The sequence below is a fragment of the Nansenia antarctica genome (genome assembly GCF_963989245.1).
Source record: "Nansenia antarctica genome assembly, chromosome: 13".
Classification (NCBI taxonomy): domain Eukaryota; kingdom Metazoa; phylum Chordata; class Actinopteri; order Argentiniformes; family Microstomatidae; genus Nansenia; species Nansenia antarctica.
In genome coordinates, this window is record NC_137683.1 from 13,428,704 (window position 1) to 13,446,884 (window position 18,181).

The following is an 18,181-nucleotide window of genomic DNA, read 5'->3' on the forward strand; positions in this document are numbered from 1 at the left end:
CTCGGTACGACCCCTCATTGTGGGACACTCGTGTGTACCGGTATCTCTCTCTGAATGAAGACCCCTATTCAATCATACCTGGTACAGGCCAGTGACACTTGCAGGTGATAACCCCACCTATCACCTGTCCCAATAAAGGGACACAGCAAGCGTGCATTCTTCTCACTCTTGGACTGTCCAAGTGTCTTCTTTTTCTTAGTCTTAGGCCTTTAAATTCTCATAGGCCATCGATGAAACCCCTCCATCCTCTCTGGTCTTATGCTCTCCGATCCAGTCGTTGCCATGACAGCTCTTCCGCCTTCATCTCCTGTTCTGTGGTTCTTCTCCAGGTGGTTCTAGGTCTTCCTCTCTTCCTCCTGCCTTGTGGGGTTCCATGTCAGTGGACTGTTTGGAGTCTGCTTTGCGATTGATTTGTTTTGTTTTCTGAGCGTGTGGCCTATCCAGTTCCATTTTCTCCTCCTGATTTGGATTCCTATTGTTCCTTGTTGGGTGAGTTCCCACAGGTTGCTGTTTGAGATAGTGTTGGGCCAGCGAATTCCCAGGAGGCATCGGAGGCAGCGGTTAAAGGTCTGTAGTTTGTTGAGTATGTTGGTGGTTGTAGAGTGGATTTGACATTTAGATTTTTAGCTTCGTCTTGAGTGATAGGTTTTTTGTTTTCCAGATGTTGTTTAAGATGTTAAATGTTGTCCTTGCTTTTCCAATTCTGGCTTTGACATCCTCCTCCGATCCTCCGTCCACAGTAATTATACTCCCGAGGTATGTGAAACTATCGACATCCTGGTTTTGGTCCATGATTATTGGTATGTTCTTGTTATTGATTCGCATCACTTTGTTTTTTGATGAGTTGATTTTGAGCCCAAGTGAAGCAGCTGTTTGTGTCTCTAGTTTGTGTGATTTTTCCAGCATCTGTTGGCGGGTGTGTGCTAGTAGCGCCAAATCATCAGCAAAATCCAGATCTTCTAGCCGCTCGGTCAGACTCCACTGTATGCTGGTTCGGCTGTTGCTGGTTACCTGTTTCATAGTCCGGTCTATACAGAGGAGGAAGAGGAAGGGAGAGAGCAAGCATCCCTGCCGCACCCCAGTCAGGACCTCAAAGGCCTCTGATATGCATCCTTCATGAAGAACTTGGCATTGATTCCCTTGGTAGGTGTTCTTGATGATGCTGATGAAATTTGGTGGGATGCCATAGTGCACCATACATTTCTAAATCTATGAAATTGACATAGACAGGAGAGTTCCATTCGATTGATTGCTCAATGATAATCCTGAGGGTGGCTATCATTCCTGAAGCTAGCCTGGTTTTCCCTCAGTTGATCATCAACCACCTTCTTAACGTAAGCCTCTCCAGTAGAATGCAGTTGAGCACCCTACCTGGTGTTAAAAGCAGAATTATTCCTCTGTAGTTTTTGCACTCCCTAAGGTGGAATCTTAGGAATCTTCACAATGTTGCCATCTCTCCAATCGGACGGGACATTTTTTCCCTCCCAAATGATTCTCATGAGATGGTGAAGCGTGTTGGTGGAGGTTTCGATGGCTGCCTTGGGGGCTTCGGCTGGTATCTCGTCTGGCCCCTCTGCCTTGCCTCCTGCCAAGGCCTTAATGGCCTTCTTAATTTCTGTCTTGGTGGGGGGGGGGGGGGGTTGCAGTTTATCTCCAACAGGTTTGTGGCTGGTGGGATCTCTGCTGTCAGTTGAGGAGGCTGCCTGTTAAGCAGTGCTCTTAAGTGTTCCATCCACCTCTTAAGTTTGTCTTCCTTGGTTGTGAGGAGTGTAATTTGAGAGTTTTTAATGTGTACTTGCCTGTGAGCTTTTTTGTGGTTAAGTAGAGTTCCTTCAGGCTGTTGTTTCCTGCTGCTTCCTCTGCCTATTGTGCTAAATCCTCAATATACTTATTTTAGTCCCTTCTGACACTTTTCTTCACTTCTTTGTTTGCTGCCTCATATTCCTTCTGTGCTTCCTTCTGTCCTTCTGTGCTATGTGGGGTAGTGGTGGTCTAGTGGATAGTGAGTTGGACTTGTGATCGGAAGGTTGTGAGTTCAAATCCCGCCTGAAGCCACACCACTACTAGTGTGCCCTTGAGTAAGGCACTTAGCCCTCAGTTACTCCAGGGGGAATGTCCCTGTAATTCATAATTGTAAGTCGCTTTGGATAAAAGCGTCTGCTAAATGGCAAAATTATTATAAAATTGTAATTATTAAAATGATCTATCACCTTTGTCTTCCTTCTCCCTACCACTTCTTCACCATATGGTTTTCAGACCTTTCCACGTACTGTATGTTCCAGTGATCTTGGGGTTTGTGTTTTTTGATTTTGTAGTCCTTGTAGTGTTTGGAACCGGGTGTGTAATGTAGCTTGGTAGAGTTCCATGTGCCTATATATCCTGGAATTGCTGGTTTTGTAATTTGACTTGTGCTTTTCAATTTCAGCTGGGTCCTTGCTGTAACAAGGTGATGGTCAGATCCAGCATCAGCTCCTCTTTTAACTCTGACACCAGGCAGTGAGGGCCTAAACTTTTGGCTAATGCAGATGTGTTTTGATTTTCTGTTGGACGGTCAGCAGAAACCCAAGCGTTATGGATGTCCTTATGTGGGATGCACCGTCTCCTTGCGGTTTTGCATGTACGTCGTCATTTTCTCTTTAGTTTGGGATGCCGTTGATTCCCATACCTAATATCATAGCAGATTCCCATACCTAATATCGACGATTGGCTCATTGGAGGCAGAGCACACAGAGCTCTACTGCTATCACATCTGCTCGACCTATAGGCTTCCAGCTGAATCGTACCAAAAGCTTTCTCATTCCCAGCCAAACGGTGGCTTTTCAGGTCTGACCATGGACTCGGTCTCTCTCAGAGTTTCCCGCACTCCAGACAGAGACAGAGCCTCAGATAGGCGTCTGCAGGTGTTTAGCCCAGCTGGCTGTTTTTTTTTCGAACCACACGTACCTGTGACGTGTGGGGGTAGTGGTGGTCTAGTGGATAGTGAGTTGGACTTGTGATCGGAAGGTTGTGAGTTCAAATCCCGCCTGAAGCCACACCACTACTAGTGTGCCCTTGGGTAAGGCACTTAGCCCTCAGTTACTCCAGGGGGAATGTCCCTGTAATTCGTAATTGTAAGTCGCTTTGGATAAAAGCGTCTGCTAAATGGCAAAATTATTAAAATTACAATTATAAATTACCTTAAGGTTTCAATGGCTTCATCGATTGTGGTTGTTCATTTGGATCGCCACCGGCAATGACGAGAGCTCATCTCCACACAGTGTCTGAGAGCACTGGCATGGTGGAGAGACCAGTCCCCCCAAAGTCTGGGGCTCATCTATAGGGAGAGCTTTACACAACAGATGATCGACCTGTCTCGGGCCGTTTGGTCGAGTCATTTTTCCTTACAGTCCACATAAAAGTGCTCGAGCTCTACACTGTGTTTCTCCTTCCTCAAGCAATGTCAATTCCTCCTGTTCACACAGAGACATTGTGTCCTGGTCAAAAACGGATAGAAAGGCCGACAGCGGTGTACATCAAGCATCCTCCCTCCAACTCCTGTCAGTTGGTGATATGGAGCAGCAAACATTTGTTTTCCCTCAGGGTCAATTATGTGCAAGAAAAGCTGAACACAGCAGCGGACTTACTGTCTCTTCCAGGGGAATGACGACTACGACTACAGGATCAAGAGTTTGGAGAAGATACAGCATGGCAACCATAGATCTGTTTGGTCTTTCTGACTATAGAGAGACTGCATTGTTACTCACCCTGGCCATGGCCAAGTATGTGAGTGATTTGCATATGCTAACGGTCCACCCTACTGGCACTCAGTTTGCCCGTGGCGAAACTAAGGTTATGTTACGCCCTAACGCAACGTTATTTTTCCCAAGGTCATCTTCATGCTGCAGTACTCCTCCCTTTACATTCCCCGCCTGTTCCTAGCGGAGCGTGAACACCCTCTGTCCAGTACATGTGCTGCATATTTATTTCAATGTGCGGCAGATCATTAATCATTCACAAAAGGCTTAAAATACTGAATCCAAAATGTTAAATTCATATACAAAACGTTTGGAATTTCTCATCGTTTTTTCTCTTATTTTCTCTAGTTTGGATGTTTGGCCAGACATGCAAGCAATGGGGGGTAGAGCATGTGGTTCTCTTCATTAGACATGTATTACACGTGCACTACCAAAGTGTTAAATCAGCAAAAAAATAATCCAGTTAAAAACATGCCTTTTCGCCATAGCGTGTTGCTTGCCTCTGTGCCACAAGCGAGCCTGATTACCTTCAAAGAGCATTTTCAAATTTCAAATTGCATTTTTGGGCTTGCCTTATTTTGTCTCAGGAAATGTTCAAAACAATTTCCCATCTTTACTTTTATGATGTTGATGTTGAAATATTAATGATGATCTCTTTTCATTTTTTTTTTCTTTCATTCGTCTAGCAGTACCCACAAGTCCCTGCAACGCACTGCAGGTTGCCCCCCATCCCCCCTTCCCCTACTCCATTCTCAGCCCCTACAGTCACTGGTAGACAGCTAACGAACATACAGATACTCCTACCCCAATAATTGGGCATAATTTCATGAAGCATAAGGGCTTCTAGGAATTGGTGGTGAGGTGGTGAGTAATTTATCTCTAAGTGGTCACAAGCACAAGAGAGCAAACATATTGAGTGCCGTTGACTGGATTCATTAATTAATTTTACAGCCTTTTTGCTTTTCAGGTAGAATATTTCTGCAGCCCTGTGCCGAAAAAAATGATATTCAAATCACGAATTTGGAGTACAAAAATGCTCAGGGGGGTTTAAGCCTCAACAGTGTTGGAAATGAGCATGCAGCTGGTGCTTTGAAATGGAGTGGAGATGAGCTTTAAACACAAGCGTGTTCAACCAGACGCAACTCAATTTGGTTAAATATTCTCTGACTTCAGAGCATATTGCCAGAAAAGGCCGTAGGTTATTTTCCAAGTTCTTCTTCTCAGGTGGAGATGTAATTATAGATGCTCTGTTGGAGATGTCTGTGGTTTGCATGCATGCACTCTCACATTGATCCTATTGGTGCGGGTCTAGTTTTTCCTTTGAAATATTCTGACTGATGCTCTAAAGGTGGGATTTACCTTGCAGCAACCTGTCACCTCTGACCCTATGAGTGATCACATGATCAATTGTTACCAATGCAGTTGGACGGTGAAGAGCATACATAGTCAGACAACCAGACTTGAATTACAACAATAGGCTACAGAGGAAATAGCTGTTCCATGATGCACGTCTTTTGCGGGACTTAGGTCTCTTGGCTACGAAGAGTTTCCCTACCATGAGCCATATTCCTACTATTGGCCACATTTTGGTGTTTTTGTAGAAGCCGACGGAGAATGGAAAGAATGGTGTGTGTGTGTATATGTGTATGTGTGTGTGACATTTAGTCATAAATACGAATGCAGGAGAATGGTCACCCCCCCCAAACTTCAGCCTGTTCACTCCGCTCCTCCACCTTTGCTGGCCGACTGGCCCCACCACCTCTACGCTAACGTGGCAGTCACGCTGCCCGATCACGTCTCTTCACTACACTGGCTCCCCGCTGGTAGAACGTGCTTCCCATGGCAGTCAGAACTGCAGAATCACTCCCCATCTTCCGTCGGAGACTGAAGACCCATCTCTTCAGGTTACACCTTAACTGCTCCTCCTGAGACATCTACTACCCCTCTGCACTGTGTCTCCTGAGACACCTACTACCCCCTTGTACTGTTTCTCCTGAGATATCTACTACCCCCTTGTACTGTTTCTCCTGAGATATCTACTACCCCCTTGTACTGTTTCTCCTGAGATATCTACTACCCCCTTGTACTGTTTCTCCAGTGTCTATTGAAAAAGAAAAACGTCTTCTTCTAGCACGATGCCTGCCAATGGCCGCTGGCCTGTGCTAGATTACTTTTCCTGCTACGACTGATGGATTGATGATTCACTTACTTAGTCAAATGTATTGATTGTATATCGCTTTGGAATAAGGCGTCTGCTAAATGCCAAAAATGTAAATGTAAAAATGGAGGAGAGGAGATCATCACAACTGGATGACCTTTTCAACTTAGAAATAAGCATAGCACTGCAAAAGAGTGTTAAACTGTCAGTCTGTGATTATACATGAAACACAAGCTAAATTAAATGTAATATGCCTACAATGGCGCTAATACAGACATAAACTGCGTATACATCTGTAAGGACCAACATGTACTGCACTATAAATCTTATAGTGCATTGAGTGCATTGATCATACAAAGACAACTCCTAGAAAATAAGATGTCCATGACCAAATGTAATATTGCTTTCCTTCAATATGAGGCGGTTAACCGAACAATTAATTTGACAACTCTTAACGAGGACAGCAGGGTTTTACTACCCGGGTTACTGCCAAATAGCAGCCTTTCGGATGCAACACGCAACACACATGCAGCAATCTATCTGTCCTCCAACATTCTGTGCCAACTGTTTAGGGGCAAACATTGTGACCTGGCCTAGTGGGAAATGCTGCATCTCTGATAGTCTCTACTGATCTGAGATCTCAACCTAGCTCTCCTGCAGTCACGTGTCCCACTGAGATGAATAGAGGTGTTCTGGTGAAAAATCAAAGCGGGCCCCACTCTGGCCAGACCAGGGCGCCCCCCAAGCTAGCCCCCAGGTTCAAAGGCCTTTATCACCTCCAGAATTCCTCAACTGTCAAGCCCAGTAGGGCTTTCTGCTTTGATTGATCGTCAAGTAATACCAGCCCTTTGTGACACAACACTGACAGATGCAAAGAGTTGCTACATGCAGCTTTCATAAAGACAGTGAAAGAATCAAGTGACAATGCTGTTTTAAGTTACACACAAAACATAACATGTTTGAGTATGTCCAGACATGTGCTTGACATGAGTTCTGTCCTTCCCTTGATTTATGGTGTCCTTCAACTGTGGCTATTGATGCCGAGAGACTGCTTTGTGTAATGTCTTTGCATGCTTTAGCAAATTCCGACGAAAATTGCCAACGCCACCGATTTTCACCGAGTTCGACTGAGAATCACAAGCAGTGTAAATCAAGTTAATGGTAGCGAGGGTGCAATGGCATCCGATTTTCTGTGACAGCATATCACAGAGAGGAGCACATGAAATGTATTCTGAGTATGTTGGAGGAGGGTTTGCGGCTCATTGGCTTTCCTGTGATGTCCTCCGTGCTTTGAAGATGTCCTCCAGCCCTGTTCACCTTTGAATCCTTATCGCAGCCCAATAGATCAGTGGTGAAATATACCCTCAAAAGTTATGAATTCATGAATTTTTTTACACAGGAATATCTTTCGCCCATATCACAGAGGGGGAAAGTTTCATCACTCAAAGGAGTCACTCAAAGTTATTTTCTCATGAGAAAGAAAGCCACAGTGTTAATATGTCAGTGATTGATTCGTCTCGTCATATTGTATTTTAATTACTGTCGTCTGAGGCCTCAACCGCCGTGAAACGGACGACAAATCCGAGAGGAATCACAGTGTGTTTAATCAACAAACATCTCCTATCCAGGCTTTGTTGTTATAAGGCACCACAGTTGGTGTGCATGTGAGTGCTTAGGCATGTGCATGTGTGGGTGTGGACCCATGTGCGCTTGGTACGTCTGTGATACGTCTCCTATAATAGTTCCAGTAATTACTATAATAGTACAGTAATGAGTCACACCCACTCCACTAAACCAGCCTGCCACACCGTTCAACTGAGAGAGAGAAAGACTGAGAGAGAGAAAGAAACATCAGTGATTTACTTCTCTCTTATTCCTCAACCAGACGACTGGAACTGGCCAACATGGCCTCTCTCCCTCGACGGCTGGTCTCTGGCTGATCGAGGCGATTGTTCCAGAGGTTGAATGGAACAGGGAAGCAGCTGGAAGTGTGACAGACATACACACATACGCGCACACACACACACACACACGCTCATGCACATGCACACATACACACACACACACACACACTCACACACACACACACACACACGCTCATGCACATGCACACATACACACACACATGCACTCACACACACACGCTCATGCACACTCACATACACACACATACACACACACACACACACGCTCACGCACATGCACACACACACACACACACACACACACACACACACACACACACAGGCTCACGCACATGCACACATACACACACACACGCACATGCACATACACACACACACACACAGGCTCACGCACATGCACACATACACACACACACACACACACACACAGGCTCACGCACATACACACACATCCTGGTGTCATGTCCTTTACACTATTATCAGGCTGCATCTGTTTCCTCCTGTGTGTGCTTGATGACAAACTACATTGAGTTACATGGGAGGAACATGGCTCCAGTGTTTAGCTAGTCATTCATAAGGATTCCTCTCCATGCATGAGTAATGGAGAGATTTGGGGTCGTCACTTGTTGTGTTGAACAGGCTTATTACCAGGATGTCAGGACTTAAGCTACTGCTTTGATACATACACATACAAGGCAATAGCTTCTAAACCTATTGGTTGTGAGCCTGCCAAATGTGTGTATCACCTGTAGCATCCATGCTTTCAGATGCACAGCCCTGACCGACATACCGCACCAGTGAACATAACGCAAAGATGGGGAAAAACCTCCCGTTAAAGCAGGGGCATCAACCACAACTCCACGGTGTTTGGCTTTCAGTCTTAAAACCGAGTACCGTACTTGTGTTGTGACACGGAGCTGAGGATGCGCCGAAAAGGAGACTGAATAACTTTGCATGAATTTGAATTCTGTTGCCATCGAGAAAAAAAAACATCCAAACATTCATGAAGCCCTGATAAGGGATGGTAAATGCATGCGACAGTCAGACACAGTGCACAGTTATAGGCACATTGAGCACCACACATTTCACACCATTGAGAGCCGTTTCGGATGAAGCATCCATTTTGGCACCCCGCGGCGGCATGCGGGGTTGGGGAAAATGTGCCTTGATTGCAGTATTCACCATGTTCTCCTGCACACACAGAGCAGATGCAGATGTTAGGGATCTGTTGAACACATGAGCCCACTCTCCCCTTGAACTGGCTCACACGGGGTTAAGTAGAGTGGTGAGGCAGACCAGCTGTGAGTGATTTACCTCTCCCTCCTACCCCCCACCCCTCTTTCGACCCATCTCTCTCTCTCAGGTTCCAGTGCGGGAGTAAAGGCCAATGCCACCCCCCATTTCTATAACCCAGCTGGAGAGGGGGGGGGGGGGGTGCGGGGAGATATCACGTGGTCCTTTAATTCACCGTGGCCCACACCAAATGGACTTGACTAAGAGCGAACAATCGGGAGGCCTTTGTTTAGGTAGGGGACTGTGCCATTTCTGTTGGTTCTGAGAGCGCTCTCGAGCTCCTCCTCCCCTCAAACCCCCTTCACGCCTACCATTCAATGAGAACGGGAGAGAGTGCTTATGAATGAAAAAAGGAGAGAGAGAGAAAAAAAAAAACGTTTTTGAAACGCTACCACGCACAATGACACTTAACACAATGTCTGAGTCAATTCAGACGCATCTAAATCCTTCCTCTGGGTCCCCCACTGAGCCCTCCATTATTCCCGTTTCACCGAAAATCCCTCTAAACGGGGAGTCTCCGAATGCTCTTAGGAACATTAGATACTATTGTCTATCTATTCATCTAGCAGATCTTGAAAGCGGAAAAACGAAATCACTCAGGAGGACATTTTCACGAGGTGTTTAAATCTTGCCACAGCACATTAAGGGAAGAACACAGCATCCCTTTTTTCCAACCCGGGGTTCAACCATATCTCTCTCCTCCCTCCCTCTGACATCCCCACCAAGGCAGAATTCTCTCCCCCCAAAACAGCCGATTGATGTTGACTGTGCCAATCACTCGATCTTTAAGCAATCCGAGCAGATCAGAGAAGTACCCTCTGAAGCACCATCAGGAGGCCACAGAGCATATGCATTTTTGAGCAGGCAACAGTAAAAGGGGACATTCTCCTCTCCTCCCATCTGTCAGCAGCTGTACCACAGCAGAGCATCATGGGGAATCAATGCCCAGCCTTTTTTACAGGTCCAAGACAGGGGAATAGTATGGCCGTTTGTACACGTTTACAATCTTTGATGTATACATTACAACCAATTCTGTAGGGGTCTATAAATGTCTCTGAGTATTTGTATTGTTCATATGCATGTGTGCTACAGCTGTCAGGCTTATCTTTGTTTGTTGGTCTGTGGTTATAGGGAGCATAAGTGGTATCTTTCTCAGACATTATCATTAGTTGTTCTTGTTGACCTGGAAATAAGCTCAAATAACAAATACTTATGCGTGCAGCCAGAGTAGGATCTGTCTTTTTAACTGCCCTAACACAATGAACGTATCCAACATTGGAGAGACAATACTATGCATACAATATAAACATCACAACTTATTCTGGCAATTACACTGTCTGCTGTATGTATGCTGCCTATGGCCACTTTAATCACTTAATCTTCCAAAGCTATGGCATCTAATATTACAATTTCACACAGTACACACTAGCTGAGAGCTCTCAATGCTAATGAAAGTCAATGGGAGTTAATCACATCCTTATGTGGACGAGGGTACGGTTCTGGAGAGCCAAACCCTCCACATAACCTGGGAGTACAATTACATTAGCAATTACCACCAAGTGTTGTTAAACGTGTTTCAAAAACAGGTCATAGGTAGTCTGGGAGATTGCATGCGTTGGATCATTATGTTCTGGTTTGCACAAAAGGGCCACATGAAAAAAAAAAAAAAGTGTGTTACTGTTTAGAAAATAATAGCTCCGATCCAATTATTTTTTTTAAATTGTGATTATTTCTTAGCACACACGTAAGAGCAGGTTGGCGATGCCAAGTAAACAAAGACATCTAAATGAGACACGTGCACGACAATTTGTGATGGTGAGGTGAAAAACCAGAGAGGGCTTATATAGAAATATAGAAACCTCATAACTTAATATTAGATAAGACGTTTTAAAAAAGGGTGTAGGGATACACATAAAAGGGAATGAAAAAATAAAGAATATGTTAAAAGTATAAGTACTGTCAATAAAAGACAGTGAAATACAATCAGATCTATACCCCAAAAAACGACAGGTCTTGAACAACACTGCCAAATAATAACACATTTATGGGAATTAAGAAATCTTAAAAGGGAGCCAGACACAAGAGGGTTAGCAATCCTAATTCAGCATCTCTAATCTTGATTTTGTTCTATCATCAAAAATAAATGAAAACATATGGAAGCCGCCAGAACAACACATGTTTACCATTGCAACCCCCACATCAGGATCAGCTGTGCAATGGTTGACCAACATCTGTTGGCCTGTCTTTGCCCAGGGCCAAACCACAAGAGATATGTATTTCTATCCATCTATGTCAGCGAATACAGATACACCAACACAGTTTACACAGAGAGGCAACATGCGTCTAATGTACTGTATGTGTTTCCATCAAACCAAAAATGACTGATAAAAAATGCAATAATTGAGTGAAAAGAAAAGTGAAAGAAAAGTCCATTCTACCCAAGATTGTCTTGAACGCAAATAACTCCTAATGCTCAACGTAATCCGATTGTGCAACCATAACAGCTTTTATCCCAGTTAATTATTTGAAAATCTCAAAACAAATACATAAGGTACAGCCTTCAATTGGATTTTGATGTTGGAGTCAGACCTCGTGCGGCAGCGGCTGAGGCTGTTTCATATCCATTTTTACTCTGAGTAATCAAATGATTGGTAATGCTCACTGTATGTTCTCTGAGAGGGGGAAATGCAGCATCTTAAAAAGATAAGAAATCAGTTTCTGGTTTTTAAAATGTGATTACATCTACCCGGAGTAATCCTTCTTAGTACGCACTCAGTAGTGGTCTTTACTGATTTAAAAAATGGATGATGAGGTTAAACATGAAATGGAGAAAGAAAGGAAGAAGTATACTTTATCCCAAAATGCAAATGATTAATGGTATCTATTATAATATCATCTATTTATGACTTACCAGTGAAAAAAAAGATTATTGAAGTGTTTTTTTTACATTGTAAATGATTTACATATAGCGGTCCTGTAACAGTGCAATTTTATTTTATTTAACATAAACTGCAACCAGATGCTCACCCGTATTCTACCCGATCCTTCAAACTTTCAAACTTTCAAATTACCTTGATGTCTTAACTTTTTAGGTAGCCTCTGTAAACGTCTGTCTTTTGTGGAACTCCCTAAGGCTGATGGTCAGTTAATAAGATGAGTTTAGGGAAGGTCTCAGAATGACTGATCTCCATCGTGCATACGTGTCTGACTGCAGGGTGATTCCTTTTGGCGGAAGGACCAGGCTACGAAACGAAAGATTGTCACCTTATTTGGCCATAAAAAGGAAAGCAAAACACCATTCTATCTTCATGTCCAGAGTAGGCTATGGCTGTGATTGCAAGGCTTAAACATTATGATATTAGCCTAAGTCCTTTTACTTGTAAATGGCCATTTTGTTCTACATAATGTCATCATCACACACATATAGATCCAGAAGTTTGAAGGGGCTTGAATCTGGCATTCAAACAATTACAAAGTGGTCACCCTGCCACTATTTTGTAAACAGCAGAGGGACGGTGCTTAAGAAATGTAAAAAATCATTGCAGACCCTTTCACCAGACCGTGTCACATATTATGTAAGGGCTAATCAGCGATGAGGTCTGCAGTTATAGGGAAATAATACCCGAGAGGTTGTGCTATATCGGAACGGCTGGGATATGGTCATAGGTCATAGGTCAAAGAAGCAGTGCTGTCGACCATCACAGCCGTTACGATATTCTTGATATAGATCATTTTGTTCATGATATATTGTATTAGTTTATGCCCTCCATCTCCATTAGTTTATGCCCTCCATCTCCATCTCCAGTAACCATCTCTTTCACTTCGAAAGTCGTAAACAATGCATTGTGTTTCAAAAGCACCCCTGTAGATAAAGATCAGATGGGTTGTGATTGAGACCTTGTTGACATTCCTTAGGTGCTCGTCACAAAGTGCATACAGTGACACCCCAGGCCAACGTGAGTCAATGACACATTCCTTGAGGTCATGTTAAGTGCTTTGTGTCCTTATTTAGTAAACCTTGTTATGCCACTTATATAAACCTGTCTCCTCCCCCTCTTCACAACTATATAACGTGACGTTGGTGATGATAGTTTTACAATTGTTTCACTCGTTTAAGTACAATAACAAATTGTTGTGCAACTGATTGTGTTGTGACTATTATTTGCTGTCATAAAATGAGATGATATTGAATTAGATTAGGGGAGAAAATTGCTGTTCACACCAGTAGAAAGCAATCAAGGTGGTAAAATCGAACAGTAATGAACCACCACCGTAGCTTATCCAACACGGTAGATGGTTTTCTGTCAGAGTAACAGGTCACGTAGCAAGTGAAGGATGACGCAACCAGTGGATAAGCTCATCAAGATTCGTACAGCAATCGGGTAAAGATGCAAACACCTGAGAGGGTCTTAGTGAGCGTGAGTGTGTCACTGCCACTCACCGTCTTCAACATGGAACAGGATTTAATACTATCTAATAATATCTACAATATGGCCAGGCCAAATGAGCTCAGTGCTTTGAGGGTGGTGAAAGACAATGTCTACTTTGTGGCACTGGAAAAGAGAGATCAAGACCTTTTTAAAACCGCAAAGACCACAACGACAGGCTGTCACACAAAACCACATCCTCGTCCGATGTAATAGGCTTGACCTTTTGCTCCGTTTTCCCCCTTTAAAACCTAAACATATGTGTTACAGTGAGTCTTCCTGTTGAATAGCGCTGGCGTTACATAAGACTACCTCTTCAGAAGACAAATGTGACTTTGCTTGCGTAGGGATAGAGATGCTAGAGTTACTAAAATATGACTCATTGACTAATACTCTCTTCGAAATGGCACACAAAAAGACAGCTGGTTTATGTCTGCTTTGGCGCCTTAGAAACCACTTCAGCCAGTTCGGAGGTATAAATCAACTCGGCAGTGAGCGGGGTTTTAACTCACTCTTGTCTCCTCCCAATGACATTCCTGTGAAACCACTGAGTAGAGAGAGCCCGCCGTAGCCACTCTGTTTACCCTAACCACTCCAACGTCTTATTTTGATTGCTCTGATTTGACATGTGATGTCTGCCACAAGTATTCCAGCTATTCCAAGAATCTACTCCAAATGATTGTTTTCCTCTAGTTGAGTGTGTGTGTGTGTGTGTGTTTGACTGGAGGCTATGGAGTAGTGAGGGAGTTTCCCTACATCTGTTCAACATAAGAGCTTGTTGACAGCCGCTCTCCTCTCCTACACTGCCTGATCACCCCTTGTATGGATGCTGCTGTTGCTCATCCAAGACTAAACAGAACACATGGTGCCCCTCCATCAGAGCCTCTGTCTGTTTCTGTTGTGGGGCCAGGTTTGTGTCTAAGATAAGGGTTCTCTTTCGGGGTTTAAAGGTAAGCTGGTTGGTGCTAGGCCTACTCCTGCTTTTGTAACTATTTTCATTGATTTAAAAATAAAAATGGTGGTGAAAATGGGAGAAGAGTGACCGTTGCGTTTGTATGATTATTATTAAACCAAATGTTATTGAACCATCCAGGAGATTGAAGTGCCAGGTTAGTGTGAAATCCCCTACAAATGGCTAGCCCCGCAGTAACTCGTAAGCTAGCTAGCTCTGAATGCATGCAGACGAGCCGGTAGCAACACGTGTAACATGTCGACACACTACCTGACAACACAAACTCAAGTTGATTCTGAAAGGTACTACGAGAGAAAGTAGCCAGGCAGTGGTTCACAGTAATTACCTAGTGTGGGTTTAATACTAGCCAACCACTCTGTTGTTAGACAGCTAGTGTAGTGAATGCTAGCGAGCCAGGCTAGTAATAACTGTGAAGCTATTTCAAGTTTCTTTTTGCAACCAAGTGTTCATTAATGTGGAAAACACTAGGGGGCAAACTAGACTCTTTCTTTCACTTCTGCAGTAAAAGAGAGGAATACCTCGACGGCTAAGTACACTACGAGAGGTCACCCACCAGCTAGCAACAAAACTTGGGTGGTACACAACGGGCACAAGAGAAAGTAGCTAGGCTAGTGACTAATTAAATCTCTTGTTGGAGAATCAATCTAGAGATATCTTCATTAAGCAACCTAACGCTCCGGAGAGAGCTGTGAACATTCCAGTGGAACAGTTAAGCTAGGTAGCTAGGTTCTATCAGAACACTGCAGGCGGGATTGCACAAGCGAGTGAAAAGTGAAAATTATGAAATGGACATGCATTGTACTAGCCTTTATAGGCTGGGCTGGGGCGGGGTCAGCCGTGCAAAGTGTTCCGGGCCTGTTCCAAGCACGATTGAATAGGGTTTCAGCAAATAGGGTACGCAGGGGTGCAGATCCCGTGAGATGTCGAACTGAGTCAACTGAAAGAGAGTCAAACTCAAAATGTAGGTCAGAGAATAGAATTGACTGATATAATTTGATGGAAAACATACATGTTTGCATATAATGGAAAAAGAAGGCGCCCAGCACTTTTAAGTAGTTATTTAAAGTTAAGGCCCTAACTGTTTTTTTCCAGGAGGATTGAAAGCCACCCAAGCCTATAATTGGAAAAAAAGGCCATTTGGATCATCACAGTTGTCCATTTGTATTTTAAAAGGAAAAGCGATCAATGCACAGCATTAAGCAGATCTGTGAGAGATCTAAATGGTTCTACAGCTACAATCTGTATTTCCTGTTTAGATACTTGTCTTTCATGATTGGCAGTAACCCAAACGAGTAAGCCGCAGAGTCCATCAGATGGACTAGATATGGTCTGACAGCACTAGAGATTGACCTTTCCATAGCCGCATATACGGAGCAGCTGAGAGGAAGGAAGGAAGTATGGAAACATCTATAGCTATGGAAACATCACTCAGACATGAATGTATGTAAAGGAGGAAATTGTAATTGAAACATGCGAAAAATTACAATTATCATACACTCTGATTACTGTTGTTGTTATGTTGTTATTCTGCAATTCTCAAGCTGTAACTTTTAAACCCACTTTGTCAGATAGACCATGCAATACCTCTACTTTGTCAGATAGACCATGCAATACCTCGACTTTGTCAGATAGACCACGCAATACCTCTACTTTGTCAGATAGACCATGCAATACCTCGACTTTGTCAGATAGACCATGCAATACCTCTACGTTGCTTTGACCATACGCGTGTCTACCTGTATTGATCTGGTCTGGGGAAGTAATGATATTTATGGGAGAGGATATAACGTTTGTTGGCCTCCAACACATCCAGATAAGGGAGCTGAAATCCGGCAAGTATATACATAGTGTTAGTAGGTAATTATATTAGCAAACCCATCTTGGATGTCTTCGTCTCTTTCTCAGGTTCATTGATATACAGTAAGTGTCTAATTTAGTAGGTGTGTAGATTAGTTGACAGCTGGTTCAGTACCACACAAGTGGATTTAAACTGCTGGAGATGAGACAAATACTGTAGCAGTAAAGGTAGCCATGCATTTTTTTTTTTGCAACGTGCAAAGCTTTCCAACAGCTGGTAGACAATAAAAAGTAAGAGGGGGGAATGACTCCAAAGTTTTTCTGAGGTTTTCTTTGGAAAAACAACTCCATAAAGCGTGTTCAGACGTGCCTGCTGTATGTCTTATGTGACTTCATGTGTATGTAAAGATTTAGAATTTTGTTATGATGAGGAGTGCCAAGCAGGTACACAGTACAGTCCTGAGTAGCATTGTCAATGTGTTCATTCAACAGTATCATCTGAGCAGGTTTTACACTCTGGTCAGCTTGCATTAGAAGAAGTCTGAATCCCCACATTTCAATAGAGAGTGAACATTTTTTAGTATTCATGGCCTTTTGGTATTCATATTATTGGCCGTCCCTTGTCTCGAGGCAAATCTGTCTCTTCTAACCCAGTCTCTTTGTTCTGTCTAAAAAGTGCTTGTCTCCTATAGAGGCTGCCACTGTTGTGTGTCTTTGATGTGAGTCAGAGAGATGGCAGTAAGTTCTCACCTGTCAGCTTTCATGGCTCCCTCAAGGCCAACTTTGAGCTTGTGTCTGGCAAATTGGGATTGATCCCAACAACAGAAGTCACACATTTGGCACTGTGTTACAGAGACAGGGTTTGTTATCTGACAGGTTTTGTTACTGTTTGCCAAAAAAAAGCACCGGTTTTCATTAAAGACAAGGCATTTGATGTGACCAATAAAGCCAAATATTTCAGGTTTCAGATATCTGTGGCATGCTGTTATGTCAAAAAGGTGTCATGCCATGGACTGGATGTCCTACACTGGAAAGGAAACAGCAATTATATAAATCAACAAACAACTCACACTGATTCTAGTGGTCTCCACCTGCTCTGAATATGAACAGAGGTATTTTGGCCGGTGAATAAGAAATTCCACAATCCGATCCTCATCCACCCCCCAATACCCAAATCTGACACCAACCCCTCCTCCACAAACCCTCCATCTCGGCTCGGCCCATAGGTTCTATTCCAACATGGTTATCCAGTCTGAAACAGATCAACTGTCAAACCTCCTTTACTGCAAAGACCAAACTGTAGCTAGTTAAATTAATGTTGCAAACATCAGGGCAAACTTTGTCATACTTCTACAAGGAGAATACCCTCGTCCTGGTCATACTCATAAGCTCTTTTCTCTCCGAACTCTGCCACTGAACTTCTTCTCTTCCAATGGTCTTTTGTTACTGCAAACGAATAGTCACAGTCCGGTACGTACTGTACCAATTTATTGTGTTGTGATGTGAAACATGCTTGAGCTCAACTATGTTTCGTGGTATGTCTGTTTTGCTCTACTCAAACGATGGGCTAGCATAGCGCAGTTAATCACGTTCAATTTAGGGACGCTGACAGGCCCATGGTCGAACACAAACAGATCAAATAAAGAAAACTTGTTTAGCCCTCTCTCTCTCTCTTCACTACAACTGCTAGTGGTGTGAGCCAAGGATTCCTCTCCTCTAAGCTGCCATTGATTAGAAGTGGGACCAGATAAACCCATGGAATCTCAAACAGAAGCTCCCCCCGATCAGCAATGATAAGTGTGTGTGTGTGTGTGCGTGTGTGTGTGTGTGTGTGTGTGTGTGTGTGTGAGAGAGAGAGAGAGAGAGAGAGAGAG